Below are 16,469 nucleotides of genomic sequence, written 5' to 3'. Positions count from 1 at the left end.
TTTGGTGTGCGTTGATACATTTTTATCCGTTATGCTTTGTCAACTACTTTTATGTATTATGATTGTTAAGGTTTTATAATTGATACATGCCAGGTCCTTTCTCTTTTCCCTCCCATCTCCTTTTTCCTATTTTATTTTTTGTTAAGCACCTTGGTATAACCTTGGTTTTTTAGTGTACTTTATAAATGAAGTTTATTATTATTATTATTATTATTATTATTATTGTTATTATTATTGTTATTATTATTATTATTATTATTAATGCTCCGACAATCCACCAATCGGTGCGGCATCGTAGCTTACCAAATGCGTACTTAAACAATTTTTGACAGATTTCTGAGAGCCATGTACCACATAAAATTGGTTCGAGGTCAGTAAGCACAACCAGAATTCATACATAAGGCGCACCGTTGATTTTTGAGAAAATTAAAGGATTTTAAGTGGACCTTATAATCCGAAAAATACGGTAAACCTGCCTTCTTAATCATCATATTAACAAAAGTAGTCATTATAACTTGTCTGAACTAATGCTGCTACTGTACACTACTGACTACTATTACAGTATTAGTGCTCTACACCCAATATTTACATCTGATAATCAAAAAGATGAAAATTTCTGCCTGATGATGATGACAATGATAATCATGTTGATGATGATGATAATGACAACGAAGATGATGATGATTTTGACAAGTGCTTCACCAGATCTCAAACTGCTTGTGTTCCTTGAAGGCTGCTCTGTGCACGATGTTGTTGCTGTAGAGTCTAGAAAGAGACCAAAGCAGAGAGAGCAGACGTCACTCATTCACTCAGAACAACATGAATCCATGTGAGCTCAGACTGTGAATGATTCCTCTGAGAGTCTGAGGAGAAACTCCTTCACTGATGGGGACTGATTCATGTTGGCTCACCGCACACAGTCGATGGAGGGGTTGATGGAGAGCAGCTGCAGTAACACATCAGTCGAAGCATCAGTGATCTGATTGTGACTCAGACTGTAACACAAACACAACAAGTGGCTCTAAGTGATCACTGCAGATTATATTATTGTAGTGTGTGTGAACAGGCTGATGGTTATTGGTGCCTCCCAGAGAAGGATCAGTGTGTGACACTCACTCCAGGACTTGGACTTTGTGCAGATGTGTGATGAGAGGGAGCAGCAGCTGGTCAGTGAGCTGACAGTGACTGAGGTCCAGCTCTGTCAGCCCTTCACACGAGTCCAGCATCTGGACCAAAGCCCCACAGACCCTCTGATCCAGCGTGCTGTGACTGAGATCCAGCTCTCCACCCAGAGCTCCACACAGGGACACCGCCCGCCTCACTGTGTCCCTCTCACTGTTCACAGGAACCAGAGACAGCAGCTGGACGAGGACAGTTTTACTGACTCTAAACAGGACAAACAGAGCAAAGAGAAACTATCAGGATGCATCAACACCAGTGTGAACGAGCTTCTCTCTGGTTTAGACTCTTCTGTGGTCTTTCCCACCTGAGGCGGACTCTGTGGAGGACAGGAAACAGCAGGTCCAGCACGCTGTCCTCCACCTCACAGTCTCGCAGGTCGAGCTGTGTGTCCCGGCTGCTGTGTGTCAGGATGGTGGAGACGGCCCTGCAGTCATCAGCAGTCAGACTCAGAGGCTCAGGCTGATCCTCCTCTGGTAGCTCCACACAGGAGTCCTCAGCAGGCCTGACGCTGCCTCCTGCTGGACGTCACAGGCAGCACAGCAGTGGATGAACCTCAGCAGCTGATTCCTGTCAACACTGCAAGGAAAACACATGGAGACAGAAAAACGACCAAATGAGATAAACTGGTAGTTTTTCAGCCACCTCCGCTATCTGCCGGTGGTACATACCGTGCAGGGGCCTGTCCTTCCATGATGGTTCCTCATCTTCCTCCTCTTTCTTGGGTTTCTGCTGCATCATGGAAGGACAGGCCCCTGTACGGTATGTACCACCGGCAGATAGAGGAGGTGGCTGACGTCCAGAAATTATACCAGTGGCTGGACAAAGCTGGACTGAAAGCCAGGACAGAGGCACTAAGCATGGCAGCACAGGAATAAGCTCCGAGCACAAGATCCATAGAGGCTGGGGTCTATCACACCAGGCAAGACCCCAGGTGCAGACAGTGTAAAGATGCCCCTGAGACAATCCACCACATAACAGCCAGTGTTGGGAAGGTTACTTTTAAAATGTATTCCACTACAGATTACAGAATACATGCCCCAAAATGTATTTTGTAATGTATTCCATTACGTTACTCAGTGAGAGTAACGTATTCTAATATTGTGGATTACTTAATATATTATCGTGCTTTTTATAACTATATGAATGTACTATTGCTGTGTGATTTATTACTGTTACTGAAGGTTACTCGCCACACCAATACCAACTAGAGTTTTAAATCTTAATATAAAATGAGTAACAGTAGGGTGGACATGCACGTTTTGCAGCGATCTCGTATAGAAAATTATTCTGCTCATATAGCAAATAGATCCGCAGCTCTGAACCGTAGTAAAGGGACCTCTAGCTAATACGTCGGGTTCCGTGTCGGGCTCATAGCCGAAAAATAGCTTTACTTTGTTGTCTGGGTCAAGTTTGCTAGTGAGAGACAGAGAGAGGCGTTGAAAGGCTGCTCCAACTGAACTTATTGTTTCGCAGGAAAACACGAACACAGTATATAGGTCAAGTCTTAATAGCTTAAAACTGGGCTCATCAGGCACTCTTTTTGGCTGCAGTGGTTATTATTATATTTACATGCTTCCAGCTCCAGATTCTGGTCGGTGACAACTCGTACTTTCCGACTCTCCTTTTTCTCCCTCCCTTGCACTCAGACACGTAACGGGTATCGCAGTCCATTCTTCCTTTAGCACGGACTACACTGCCCATAAGGCTACATTCTTTATGACTATGCCTGTAACACTCTGTCTATTGCCCTCATATTAAATAATTTTTGAACAATAATTTTAAAAATTATTTCTTCATGTCATTATGTGGTCTGCAAGTAGAGGTGACATGACATTTATTCTAAACATGAACTACTGTTACAGCAACAGACATGGACTACATGCCTATGGGCAGAAATCTGTGCCATCAGAAACTGAATTTGAATAAGTTAAATTTGAATTTGAATTGCTCAGATTGAATCTGAATTGTAACTTGAATAAATGCTTTTGAAAACTGAATTTGAATTAGTCTAATTTGAAATTGAATTTATGGTTTGAAAATGATCATCACTAAATTGAAATTGAATTTTATATTTTGAAAATGAATTGATTTGCTTTGAAACTGCATTTTATCCTTTAAAAATTCAGCTCTCGAATAATTTCAGTTTCACTTCTCACCATTCAATTTCAGTTCTACAATTCAATTTCAGTTCCAAAATTCAGTTTTTTGGAACTTACATCCGGTTCCGGTTCAAGCGCAGATTAATAGAACTACGTTTTACTAGCGGACCGAAAGTGTTACTGACGGGAATCTACAGCGTCTTGAGCTGAATTAAGACTTCAGAAGTCATTCAGAATCAGAATCAGAATACTTTATTGATCCCTGGGGGAAATTATTTTTTGTTATTCGTCATGTTGAATGACCAGCGGATAAACTCTCAGGTTGGTAATAAATGTATTACATGTATAAGAACAAGCGTCATGTTAACAAATGATAGCCGTACAGTAACTGTTATGCTTATTGTAGCTGTTAGCTAAAAACGCTAATTTAGCGTAGTTTGCCCTGAATTCAGCTTTGACAAATATGATCGACTGTTTCTAGTAGAATTCCAAAGTTGTCATCTTGGACCCTGTCAGAGTACCCCCTCTGTATGCTTGCAGAGACCCCTACAGTAGGGAAACATGCAAAACGGTGTCCAAACCTTTGTGTTTTAGCTTTATTTATGTCTTACACAGCATCCCAACTCTTTAGCTAACTTAATAACTTTAGCTAAAGTAAATAGTTAGTCTAATTCATTAGTGCAGCATTACTGGATCACCTCTGTTTGAAATGATATAATGTGATATACAACTATCACTGAAACAGCAAACTTTGTAAATAAGCAAACAACACTTCTCATTCTCTAAACGTTTGGCCACAGCTGTAGATTACACTATCAGTGCTTGTTCACTCTTGACAATAATAACATTTCTAAATTTACTTTGTGCATTTACAGGTAAACAATATCTAATATTTTATCTAAATGACTGCTTTGTCTTTGAAAAGGGTGAAGAGCCTGAGGCCGGTGACAGTCCAGTTCTACTCTAAGTACATCCTTACAGTGGCTCACAGGACAAGGCCACATTCCAAAGCCTAGCACATATTTGCTAACCTTGAGACCTCAGAATTAGGGAGACATTCAAAAGGGCTGTTTGGGGGGGCTATACATATATATACAAAAAAACTTGAATCTTACAGTGTTTATTTATCGGATAAAATAAGTTAAATGTCACCATTATTATTGTCCGGCAGAAAACAGGCCAGGGGTGTCCAAATTCAGAGGCTGTGTCCACCTGAGGACCCGGTCTTCACGGTCTTAGTGGGCCGGGTCCTCCGAAAGCCGGGCAAACCGGAAATGAGCGACTGTGAAATTGGACGGTCTAACCTTCATGCCTCATTGAATTGCTAAATTGCAATTAATTTTCAGGACCTTAAGTGTTTTTTGTGATTTTCCCTTTTGTATTATTAATTACTTAAAACCCAGGACATAATTAGGAGAAATAATTTATTTATAATTAAATAAAAAATGCTTTATTATTGTGGCGGGCCGTGGTCTGCGATGCTGGTGCAGATGAGATGGACTCACCTTCACTGCATCTACAATCATGCCTCACCGGCTTAAAACCTGTGCGCTGCTTGTGCTGTTGTTGTTTTTGGTGTTGATGTGTACAGCTGGCAGCAGGAGGGCTGCAGCCGTTGAATGTAGGCTACTGTTACAGCAACCGGGTGATCATTGTAAGGGTGGACAGCGTGCGGCTTGGGGTGAGCCGGAGGCTGGCGCGCCAGCGGGACCTGCCAAGCTGGAGATGGAGGTCGAGGTGCGCGGGGGTCCTGCCTGAGGGCGGCATGCTGTCCGCCCGTCTGCCCAGCTGCCTCTGAGCCGATGGTCCGGGCCGATTCCCTCGCCTGCTCGCGGGGTGGGGTAAAGCGGGCGATGGGGGTATGCGGCAGGGCATGTTCTGCGATGCCGCTGCAGGTTTGGTGGTGGTGATGTGTACGGCTGCCAGCGGGAGAGCTGCAGCCGTTGAATGTACTGTTACAGCAACCGTGTGATTATTGTAAGAATAAATGATGCGGCGAAGCATGTTAATCTTAAGTGCACGCAAACCAGTAAACAAATGAAAACAAATACTGTTGATAAATTATAATACAAAAATTACAATTAAAATTCTCAACAACAAAAACAATTGGTAAAAATATAATTAATATGTAAACAATCATGAATCGCTGTGCGGCAGGCAGGAGTTGGACCCAAAATGCAGGCACTCAGGCACGAGGTTTAAACACAAAGAACTCAGCTTTATTTGCTGGCAGGGGAAAGTTATACAAAAGCAAACTAAACTAAACTGGAAACTCACAAACTGAGACACAGGGAGATCAACACAGCATGAGGGAGAACGCAACACAGAACTGAGGGAGACGCGGACATAAATACACAGAGGGTTGTGGGGAGCAAAGTGTGCCCGCTCTCCGCTGACACAGGAGCGGCGAGTCCAGCGACCTGGCTGTTTCGTTTTTTGCTGAAAGCACAGCATAGCAAACAAGGTTCAAGGTTCTTTATTTGTCACATGCATAGTTATACAAGTATAACACACAGTGAAATGTAGCCTGACACGCTCCTCGACATGTGCAAAAATGGGAGGGGGGGTAGAGGAAGAACATTATTGTTCTTATATATATATATATATATATACATATATATATATATATATATATACATATATATATATACATATATATATATATATATATATACATATATATATATATATATATATATATATATATATACATATATATATATACATATATATATATATATATATATACATATATATATATATATATATATATATATATATATATATATATATATATATATATAAAATACACACACACACACACACATTGGGTGAATGTGCAGTAGTAGCAGCAAGCAGGTGAATTCTGTACATTAATAAGAACAGACAATCTGACTATTTTACAGAATAGACAATATAGACATATTTAAAATTAAAGGAATTTGGAATGTACATTGTGCCTGGAAGAGAGTCCTGTCTCAGTCAATTATAGATGATGTGAGAGGGCGGGTGTGTGTGTTTGGGGCCCGGATGGCTTGGGGATAGAAGCTCCTCTTGAGTCTCTCTGTCCTTGCCCGGATGATGCGGAACCTTCTACCAGATTGCAGAAGTTGGAACAGTTTGTTGCCAGGATGGGACGGGTCCTTCAGTACCTGCGCTGCTCTAGTCCGGCATCTCCTGGTGTAGGTGTCCTGAAGCGGGGGGAGAGCAATCCTGCAGCAGCGTTCTGCTGTACGGATCACTCTCTGGAGAGCTTTTTGGTCCTTCACACAGCTGTTCCCGAACCACGATGTCATGTTCTGTGTGAGGATGCTCTCCACAGCGCCTGTATAGAAAATCCTGAGGATCTTTGGAGAGACCCTGAACTTCCTCAGTTGTCGTAGGTGATACAGGCGCTGCCTAGCCTTTTTGGTCTGGACCTGAATGTGGGCAGCCCATGTCAGGTCTGAGGAGATGTGGACACCAAGATACTTGAAGGACTGCACCCTCTCCACTGGAGCTCCAATGGTGATAATGGGCTTGTAGTCTCTGTGCTGACCCCTTCTGAAGTCCACCACCAGCTCCTTGGTCTTGCCGACGTTCAGCTGGAGGTGGTTGTCCTGGCACCACGATGCCAGATTCTTCACTTCGTCCATGTAGGCCGCCTCATCGTTGTTGGAGATGGCACCCAACACCACTGTGTCGTCAGCAAACTTCACAATGGTGTTGGAGCCATGGGTGGCCACACAGTCTGAAGTGTAGAGGGAGTAGAGCAGTGGCGAGAGGACACATCCCTGAGGTGCTCCTGTGTTGATGGTGATGCTGTTGGAGAAGCACCTGCCCACCCTCACAAGCAGAACTCAAAGTAAAGAATCAATCTAACCAGTGTAGGAGTGTTTAGCTTATTTTAACATAGAATGTAGAACTATTGTAGAGACATTGACACTGCCCTCAATATAATAAAGGCCTCACTGTGTTGTGAACTTAGGAGTAGATTGTAGGAGATCCCTCCCCCACTTGAACTGTGAAAGTAAGACAGAGAGGAGTTAATGCTGAGTGGAAATTTCCCAGAGGATGTTTGGGTGGGGGTCTCAACATTTGTAACTGGATAACTGTGGTCTGGAAGGGAGATGGGGTTTTATGTACGGTGGCCCCTAGAGACAAAGCATGTATAAACTCCAAAACACTTACAAATTCCAAATAGCACGCACAAACTCCTCAACACATACAAAATCCAAAACACGTACAAACTCCAAAACACATGCAAACTCCAAAACACATACAAAATACAAAACACGTACAAAATACAAAACACGTGCAAAATACAAAACACTTACAAAATTCAAAACACATACAAAATACAAAACACATGCAAAATCCAAAACACATACAAAATACAAAACACGTACAAAATACAAAACACATGCAAAATCCAAAACACGTACAAAATCCAAAACACGTGCAAAATCCAAAACACGTACAAAATTCAAAACACGTGCAAACTCCAAAACACGTGCAAAATCCAAAACACATGCAAAATCCAAAACATGTACAAAATTCAAAACACATGCAAACTCCAAAACACATGCAAAATCCAAAACACGTACAAAATCCAAAACACGTACAAAATCCAAGACACGTACAAGCTCCAAAACACATGCAAACTCCAAAACACATACAAAATACAAAACACGTACAAAATACAAAACACGTGCAAAATTCAAAACACGTACAAAATCCAAAACACGTGCAAACTCCAAAACACGTACAAAATTCAAAACACGTACAAAATTCAAAACATGCAAAATCCAAAACACGTGCAAAATCCAAAACACGTACAAAATTCAAAACACATGCAAACTCCAAATCACAACGGAAGTGCTCCAGGACGCTAGGGGCAGTGTTGAGCTCGATTTGTAAAATAAACGGCAAGTTTGTTGCAAACACATGGGCTCTAGTCTCCGTAGCGCTTCCCAGGTAGCCTAGCAACTATGATACTAACAGCTGGAAACGTGTCATACAACTTTTTTTGACAGAAATGAAGGAGAAAATATTTTTTTCATTTGTTTGTTTGTTTCTACAAGAGCTTTGTGTGATTTGATAAGTATCTGAGGCTGAGACCACAGGACAGTAAAACATGATTTTTGGGCTTCATTTCTGTACTGAACAGTCATTTAAGATTAGCTAGTAAATAACAATTAGCTAATGTTGTTCATGAGACTAAAGTCATATCACTTTGGTAATGTAAATATAATATGGCCAATATTATGGTTATTATATTAGTCATTATTAGGTATTACAGCAGTGAACATGAACTCTGTGTCAAATACTGAGCTTCAGTACAGATTCAAGTTGCAGTTATTTACATGTCTTACCACCTTAAATCTTCACTCAAAGACAAGTATATAGGAATGACTGCCAAATTTATTTGCCACTGAAGCCGAAGGATGGCATCTGAATAAAACCTCTCTTGACATGCCTAGATGACATTAAAGCTTGGTTGGCTCTAAACTTTTTAAATTTGAATGAAAAGAAAACAGATTTGTTGGTGTTTGGACCCAGTGGCCCCTGTGATTCCTCTTCTTTTCATTTGGAACCCCTGGAGGTTTATTTTAAACCTGTTGTTACTGCCCTTGGTTTTAAGTTGGACCAGTCCATTTTTATCATTTAAGGCGACTGGCAAGAGTGAAATCTTTTCTTTCTAGGCAGCACTTTGAAACCGTGATCCATGCTTTTATTTCTTCCCCTGTGGACTACTGTAACGCACTTTATGTGGGGGTCAGTCAGTTGTTACTCTGACATCTGCAGCTGGTTCAAAATGTATATTGACAGTGCATATATAGGTGTATCATATATAAGAGACAAATGTTGTTCCTTCAGTATGTTGGCATTACTAAATTTGGCTCAAATGCTTACATACATGTGTAAAAAGAAAATGTACAAGCTGTGATAACCGTTTCTGATAAAATGAAGAGTAGACTGATGTATTAAATATTCCTTTATTGGGTGAGAAAATCAGACCATGTCATAACTGCTTTAAGTCATACAGAATAGATATCAGAGCTTTAAACAGGCTGACTTCTGCTAAATGGGTCAAACTGGGCAGAAAGTATACAAACACATAACATCCTTATAGAATATGATGTAACACTATAGATCAACTTACCTCAGAATATATAAAGCATATAAACAATTACAGCAATATGATGCAACAAACACAGCAGTGCTACTAATTTAAAATACTCAAAGCTTCATAGAACTGGAACAAACATTTATTTTTAGTTCCATTCTGCTGCTGATACATACTTTAGGTTTCTGAACATTAAACTTGTTTCTGCCTTTCATAGTGTGTAACCTGAATGCCCTGAGTACTTTCTCCCACACTGAAAACACTGGAATGATAAAATTATTTGAACATTACCTAATAAGACTGATTCAGGACAGACAATTAGTTATTTTAAACTTTTCTAGCAGTCCTTCACAAACAGGGAACAGTCTGTCTATTCTCTCCATCTGTCAGCTGCTGCTGGCTCTTCCTCCTCCTCTTCCTCACACACTGTTGAGTTTGTCCTGGTGATCATCAGGGGTGCAATGCCTCACAGATGATGTGCAGCAGTGGGTCCCTCAGTCTGTCCTCACTCTGGACACTTGCAGGTGTCACACATAGAAATCAAATGTGTGATAAGCTGCAGGATTCAAACACAAGTGTGACTTATAAATACATGTTCATACTTTTATTCCACAATCAGAGAGAAAGAAACAGAGAGAGAGTGCAGGACAGACAGACAGGTGACAGTCTCAGGTGTAGACACTGCTACAAAACAGCACCAGAGAAGGAGGATTTAGTGTTTGTGTCATTACGAGTGCTAAACAAGAAGAGTTCCCAGATGGTACAGTGGACACATGTGTGACTCCTGTGATTAGAGCATCTTTCTTTCAGCTTAACGAGTGAACCGTCAGCTGACTGACATGACTGACTTTAATTACGCATAAAATCATCACATTCTCTGTAAGATTAAAGTCAGCTATTGAACGGCGAATATTTTGAAGTAAAGGCTTTAAAACCAAGTTAGTACAAACGTCGCTAATGTCACATAACTTTCCCGACATGTTGCCAACAGTAATGTTTTAATGTTCTTCATTATAAAAACATTTGCGCATAAATAAGTGACATAATATTCAGTACTTACTTCTGGAAGTTTACTCTTCGTCCGCTCCGCTTCCGCCGTTTTTTTTCGGCAAAATTATCCAAACCACCGCCGCGCTATGAAGTCTGGGATATGTTGGGCCATGAAGGCTACACAAACCCATCCTTAAAATTCAGGGAAATTAAGGATTTGAGGGCCGCATTTCGAGCAGCCTTTGAATTGGGACAGTCTTTGTCGTGTCGCTGTGACATAATCGGCCTTAAAATGCGGCCTTTAAGGCTGCAGACCCCAAATCCGGTCATTGGTACTTCCTGGCTTGTGTAGTTACTAGGTAACAAAAGCTCAACACTGCCCCTAGCGTCCTGGAGCACTTCCGTTGTGTTTTGGATTTTGCATGTGTTTTGGAGTTTGCGCGTGTTTTGGGGTTTGCACGTGTTTTGGAGTTTGCACGTGTTTTGGATTTTGCATGTGTTTTGTATTTTGTACGTGTTTTGGATTTTGTACGTGTTTTGGATTTTGCACGTGTTTTGGATTTTGTACGTGTTTTGGATTTTGCACGTGTTTTGGATTTTGCACGTGTTTTGTATTTTGCATGTGTTTTGTATTTTGCATGTGTTTTGTATTTTGCATGTGTTTTGTATTTTGTACGTGTTTTGGAGTTTGCACGTGTTTTGTATTTTGTACGTGTTTTGGATTTTGCACGTGTTTTGTATTTTGTACGTGTTTTGTATTTTGCATGTGTTTTGTATTTTGTAAGTGTTTTGGAGTTTGCACGTGTTTTGTATTTTGTACGTGTTTTGTATTTTGCATGTGTTTTGTATTTTGTACGTGTTTTGGAGTTTGCATGTGTTTTGTATTTTGTACGTGTTTTGGAGTTTGCATGTGTTTTGGATTTTGTACGTGTTTTGGAGTTTGCACGTGTTTTGGATTTTGTAAGTGTTTTGGAGCTTGCATGTGTTTTGGAGTTTGTAAGTGTTTTGGATTTTGTAAGTGTTTTGGAGTTTGTACGTGCTTTGTCTCTAGGGGCCACCGTATTTATGATCTAGGGAGTCACCTACACCCACAGTGTTTTAACTGTTACGCACACACATCCACACGCACACTCACTCATGTGCACCCACACATACACACAGGTATGCGTACACAGTCACACACGAGCACTCACATAGACACGCGGGAATGCGCACATGTAGGCATTCATGTGCTCGTGCACATAGACACAGACACAGAGTTTGCAGCACATCGTAGGGGGTTTTATGATGGGGACGCCTCTATAAAGCTGGCTGTAACGAACAAAGGGGTGAAGATTTTGCAGAGGGACACACCGGCCTCGTCTTCCCTTCTAGAAGTGCATGCTTAAATGAAGATGAATAAAGATGAATAAAGGTTTTGTGAAATGACTACTGAGTTCCGGTGCCGTCTCTGGAAGTTTCGACGAATAAAAGAACCGGGGTAAAACTGATTTCTTAACACCAGGCTAGTATCGATACGATACGATCCTGACTTGGGATCGATACTATCGATATTTGGATCGATCCGCCCACCACTACTTTCTGCACCGCTGGGTGAATGAGACGTTGACAGATTGTTTTTTTCATTCTATCGGTTCTGTTTTTCTTTACTCGAAGAGATCAAATTATTGGTGTTGACAATTCAATAATCGCTGGATATTGGTGGGGACATGTCCCTTCCGTCCATGCCAAATCTCCGCCCTTGGTAATGCCAATACATGTATTCCGTTCCACCCCAACACTGATAACAGCAGGGTGTAAGATGCTAGCAAGCAGGGCATACATGGAACACCATGTATTTTACACTGTCAGTGTTATGACGTTAACGCCATTTTAACGAGATTAACCGCATTAACGCAGCAAATCTCCATTAGTGAGTTGTGAATGCGGATCGCCCCGTGCATGGGACTACACAGCGCTTAAGCATTAACAAGCAAATCGCGCTAATGCGTTGATGCCGTGCAGCAGGTCAGAAAATTCTTTCCATATGAAAGCAAAATAACTGCACTGCAAATATGTTAAAGATATCATTTTTAATTTAATTACATGTTAAAAGTAAAGAACTGTGTTCTTATTTTCAAAGTGGTGTACAAAACTGATCTAAGTACAGCTGTGTAAAATTACTAATATCTGACCTGAGATGAGAAACGTTGTCCAGCATGAAGAGGATGGACTCTGCTCCCTCTGCTGGTATGGAGGTCCACAGGAGGTTCAGTTTGACTCTGTCTCCGTGTTTGAGGATGAAGATCAGAGCAGCACAGTCCACTGAGTCCAGCTCTCTGCAGCTCAGGTTGATCACATGACCAAATGACCTTAGTAATCTGGGTACAGCGTGACTGTCATGAGCTCTTGACTGTTCTCATTTACTTGACTGTTAGAGGACCATCATGGAGCAGCAGTGTAATTAGACCCTGAGCAGGGATGCAGGTCTCAGTCAGGTCTAACCGTCCGACTGTCCAGTATCTCAGCAGGGAAGCCAAACTACTGACAGCCCTCAACAATACTCTCTGTGATGGTCGAGCTTTCTTAGGCACAAGAGAAAGCTCTTCAACAGCCAGCGGACAGACCACTCTGCCTCTTCTTACCCACTGAAACAGGAGCAAGGACATGTCGATGGAAAGCCTGAAGATCAAAGAGACAAAAGAGCAGAAATGATGAACACCAAGAACTAAAGATTCAAAGTGGACAGCAGATAAATGGTGTTATAAGAACAAGAGTCATGATTTCACTTCCTGCCTCAGACTGTGTAGTTGTGTTGTGTGTCTAAAGAGGAGAGCAGCTCCTCTGGCAGACATCTTGCTGGGTGTGAGGATGAGATCCACTTTAGAGCCACACAATCTGAGAACTCTCCCCACAGACCAGCAGCTTTTCCTGTGTAACTCTCCTGTTAACAGCAGCTGGAACCCCAGGAGCTGCAGCAGAGACTCCAGCTGCTGGGCCTCCTCTCTGGATCTTACAGACATGGATGTACACACACTCTGGAAGAAGTCTGGATCACAGCTGAAACACAGAGAAGATGAAATCAGAGAACATGCTGGAAAAATTATGTAAATAAAAACATTACTTAAAATCTGTCTTATTTACCTGAGCTGTGAGATATAAGGCAGACACTGCAGGAAACCCCTCAGTACACTATCTTCTTCTTCTTCTGGCCATTCTGTCAGCTCCACTTGTTTCTTCTCTGATTGGAGTTTCAACACTTCCAGGAGGATGGAGGTCTTTCTCTCTGAGAGGTTTATGGACCAGACTGCAGGAGCTGACTGGAAAACTGACTGTAATGATGGAAGGACACTCAAGCCTGTTTTAGTCTCATAATCCTTCAGATGGGAGAACAGATCCAGCAGGAAATCACTCTGATAATATACATCTGTGTCTCTCATTAACAGGGAATGTTTGATATGTGCACACTGATGATAACAGCTCCAGTATCTTCTCTCCTGTCTGCTGTTCTCTCTCTGCTGCTGCACAGAATAGATTCACAAAGAACCTAGCGTCCTCAAATGGATCTGTCCAATCAGGATCAACACGGTAACAATAAGAAGGAAACATTTAGTGATGATTTGATGTGAGCTGCATAAAAACAAACAAACACTACTGATGGACTCCATCTTGTCTTTCCTGTACATAATGAAGCTCCATGTTAAACACATTTTCCATAACAGCAGCTGAACACTGTTTTACACTCTTACAACACAAACACTCATCCTGCTCTAACACATCTGCTACATCTGCAGGTGGACACACAAAGTGATGAAGACTCTCTGCTGTCTGAAATCTTCATCTGCTGCTCACTATAGAGCTGCTACCATCATCATCATCATGCACAGTAAAGTTAAACAAAGTCAGGAGATAAAGTGCAGCTTCATGTAACTCATTCATTTACTGAGTTACTCACTGAAGGACTCATTGAGTTTGCTTTCATGTTGTTTCCATGGCGATGATTGATTCAGGTTTCTGTCTGTATCACTGCAGCATAGAGATGGTTCACAGCTGCTTTGATTTTGAAGCTGCTCTCATTTTCAAAAAGCCACAAACAGTTTGAACTTTGACTTTAAACATTTGATGTCACGTTGTTGTTGTTTTAAGAGCAGCTTTAAACAGGACTGACTTGTCAGCACTGAGCTACGTTCTTCTTCTTCTTCACATCATTTCATGATTCTGCTGCAGGTCAAACATGCAAGTTTCCATCAAACACATGTGTGCACTCCAACACTCTCCTCTCTGCTGCATGAGCTCAGTCACATGCTCACCTTCATTCACACAACTTACATCAGCTTATTGAATTTAACATGAAATCAATTCATTTCTTCACCTATCAAATCTAAATCAAATTCAACCTTTCTGATGAGAAACTTCTTTACTTTAGATCCTGTTTCATCTGAGATTTATAGAAAATATGAAACTTCATAGCAACAAACAGCTGAACAAGTCAGTGAAACACAGTGGTGTACTGAGCACGTTTCCCTCTGAAATATGACAGAGTCTGAATACATTTACAATATGATCCATGTAGATAAAGTCACTAATATGAAGCTGATGACAAACAAATAGCACAAGACAAAATCATCACTTTACAATTTATGGAGCTTCAAATATATCAATCACTTCTTTTCACAGCACATCTTTTCTTAAAGATATTTGACTCGTGTGAAGAAGATTTCATTTACCTGAGCTGTGAGATATAAGGCAGACACTGCAGGAAACTCCTCACTTCACTCTCTTCATGTGAGCAGCCTGTCAGCTCCACTTGTTTCTTCTCTGGTTGGAGTTTCAGCACTTCCAGGAGGATGGAGGTCTTTCTCTCTGAGAGGTTTATGGACCAGACTGCAGGAGCTGACTGGAAAACTGACTGTAATGATGGAGGGACACTCAAGCCTGTTTTAGTCTCATAAGAGTACAGGTCCATGAGGAAGTCACATTGTTTCTCTTTCAGAGGACTGTTTTTGTATCTGCACACTGATGATAACAGCTCCAGTATCTTCTCTCCTGTCTGCTGTTCTCTCTCTGCTGCTGCACAGAACAGATTCACAAAGAACTTTGTTCTGTCTTCATCTGATGTCTTTGTATCAACACTGGAACAATAAGAAGGAAACATTTAGTGATGATTTAGTGATCGTCAACCCCTCCAAGTGCCAGTTCGGCTTGCCGGTTCTGGATTTCTTGGGCCACCGCATTTCCGCTGACGGTGTGGTTCCGTTGCCAGACAAGGTCCGGGGCGTTTCGGCTTTTCCGCGTCCTGCGTCCGTTAAAGCGCTGCAGGAGGATGGTCAATTTCTACAACCGCTTTCTCGCCAGAGCTGCGCACCTGCTGCAGCCTCTTTATGCTGCCTTGAAGGGTAAAACAGCTAAGGACCCGATTGATTGGCTCCCTGAACGCATCCAGGCATTTTCTGGGGCCAAGACCGCGCTGGCAAACGCCGCCCTGCTGGCCCACCCGTTTCCGTCGGCGGAGATTGCGTTGACCTCCGACGCGTCGGACGTGGCAGTGGGCGCAGTGTTAGAACAGCGGGTCTCCGGTGTCTGGCAACCGCTCGCTTTTTTTTAGTCGCACGCTTAGGGACAATGAGCGCAAATATAGCGTTTTTGACAGGGAGTTGCTGGCCCTACACCTCGCAACACGGCATTTTCGTTTTTTCCTCGAGGGTCGGAGCTTCACCGCGTACGTCGATCATAAACCTTTGACATTCGCAGCCCTAGCCTGCTTTGCGATGTTTCCACCAGCCGTCCACGCCCTGTAGTTCCCCTTTCGTGGCGTCGTCGCGTTTTCGACTCCGTACACGCCCTCTCTCATCCAGGCGTCCGGGCCTCGGTCAAGCTGGTCAGCTCTAGGTTCGTTTGGCCGGGCCTTCGTAAATCGGTGAAAGACTGGGCAGCCGCGTGCATCCCATGCCAACGTGCTAAGATCCATAGGCACACACAGGCGCCCCTCGAATCCTTCCGCGTTCCAGGGAGGCGTTTTGATCATGTGCATGTGGATCTGGTTGGTCCTCTGCCGCAGTCACAAGGTTTCACGCACCTTTTGACTGTAGTGGACCGCACAACCCGCTGGC

The 16,469-nt window shown here is 42.3% G+C and overlaps 1 pseudogene; it reads right to left on the bottom strand.

Annotated features, from left to right (window-relative positions):
* Nucleotides 1-493: 493 nt before the first annotated feature.
* Nucleotides 494-16,469, bottom strand: part of LOC146547134 (uncharacterized) — a 34,865-nt pseudogene continuing 18,889 nt past the window's right edge.

Source organism: Mchenga conophoros, linkage group LG23 (assembly GCF_057382185.1).
Source record: "Mchenga conophoros isolate Kocher_MC1m ecotype Shallow Benthic linkage group LG23, M_conophoros_male_GT1.1, whole genome shotgun sequence".
In the NCBI taxonomy this organism is placed as follows: Eukaryota; Metazoa; Chordata; class Actinopteri; order Cichliformes; family Cichlidae; genus Mchenga; species Mchenga conophoros.
This window is presented reverse-complemented; position numbering and strand designations above follow the sequence as displayed.